The sequence below is a fragment of the Branchiostoma floridae genome, chromosome 1 (genome assembly GCF_000003815.2).
Source record: "Branchiostoma floridae strain S238N-H82 chromosome 1, Bfl_VNyyK, whole genome shotgun sequence".
Classification (NCBI taxonomy): Eukaryota; Metazoa; Chordata; class Leptocardii; order Amphioxiformes; family Branchiostomatidae; genus Branchiostoma; species Branchiostoma floridae.
In genome coordinates this window covers 30,491,561-30,492,858 of record NC_049979.1, presented here as the reverse complement: position 1 = coordinate 30,492,858, position 1,298 = coordinate 30,491,561, and the positions used below count along the sequence as shown (strand labels likewise).

At 33.7% G+C, this 1,298-nt stretch overlaps 1 long non-coding RNA gene across 1 annotated transcript in view; it reads left to right on the top strand.

Moving 5' to 3' along the window:
* Positions 1-1,298, top strand: part of LOC118430897 — an 8,933-nt gene that overhangs the window by 6,437 nt on the left and 1,198 nt on the right. The window lies entirely within an intron of this gene.

Below are 1,298 nucleotides of genomic sequence, written 5' to 3'. Positions count from 1 at the left end.
ATTATTAGTGTTAGAATAATCACATCACTTTAATAATAAACTGTACATAACAGAATGAAAAATGCTGTATAAAATGTAGCCTGACGTTGCACCAAACCTTATTCAGTTCCCAAGACAAAAGCAATCTACATCAATGCCGCGTTCCTTGAGTACAAACCACTTATCTTTCAAATCTTCACCCTTGTAGATTTACTCTTACTGATTTTTTGAACCGGCAGTTTAAACCTTCCCTGTCACACATACGACCCGATATCAGGTGGTTTTCTTTCCATTTTCCTCATTTTTGAACAAGAAAACTTGTGCGAAAGAAGGATCAAACGATTTAGTTTCTGTAAGTATATTTCCAGGGCGAAAGTGATGTCATAATTTTGATTCCAGAATAGAACACACCTGGTTTGACGTTTTAGTGAAGAGTTGGACAGGTGCCCGCTCGATAAATCTCATAGTTTTTGGCAAAAGTTTTTTTAAGGTGGTCCTTAGTTTATGAATTCAGGGTTACAAGTCAATATACAAATTAAAATGATCTAGCTTTCACAAGAGGCGTCCGAAATGGAACGCTTTTTTTATATATTGCATGTGGTGCATTCTTTACATCCTCTTAGATTCAAATTGATTCTTCTACCAACTTCTCGTAATATCTTGCATGTGTTATCTTTTCTTTTGCATTTTGCATGTTGGATTTAATCAGTTACGTCTACCACAATTACTTTTTCTTTGATTCTCCTGTGGTGGCTTTACTGAATATGTTCTGATAAGTACTTCTTACAAACTTCTCTTACATTTGTCAACACATCTGCTTTCTTCTGTCTATTATGTTAGGTTTGGCTTGGTTTGGCCTTTCTACAAAACGTATTTTGTCTTGCAAGTGCTAACTGTTTCTAAATTATTTTGTATATTATGTAAGATCTAAGTTGGCATTTCTATCACGCTTCTGTATCATTTGATAACATGCTGTGCAATGTTTTTCCTGGATGTGTTAGGCTTAAGTTGGTCAACACGTGTATTTTATTTGTTTGATATCATATTGTTTTGTGCTGTATACTCTACTAGATTTCGTACCATTTACCACGATTTGTCTGTTTTGTTCGATTCGATTTGGTACTTCTACCAGACTTCTCTATTATACTTTGCCCTGCTGTTTTTACGTATACTATATAATAATAATTTACTCTTTTATTGATATTGATTGGAAAAAAAAACACCTAACCTGTGTAAACTGCTAGTTTTTTGGTTAACAATGGTCTTTCTTAAAACGTTTCAAAGTACATGATAGTTGAGGTATTGGAAATAGTAGAATT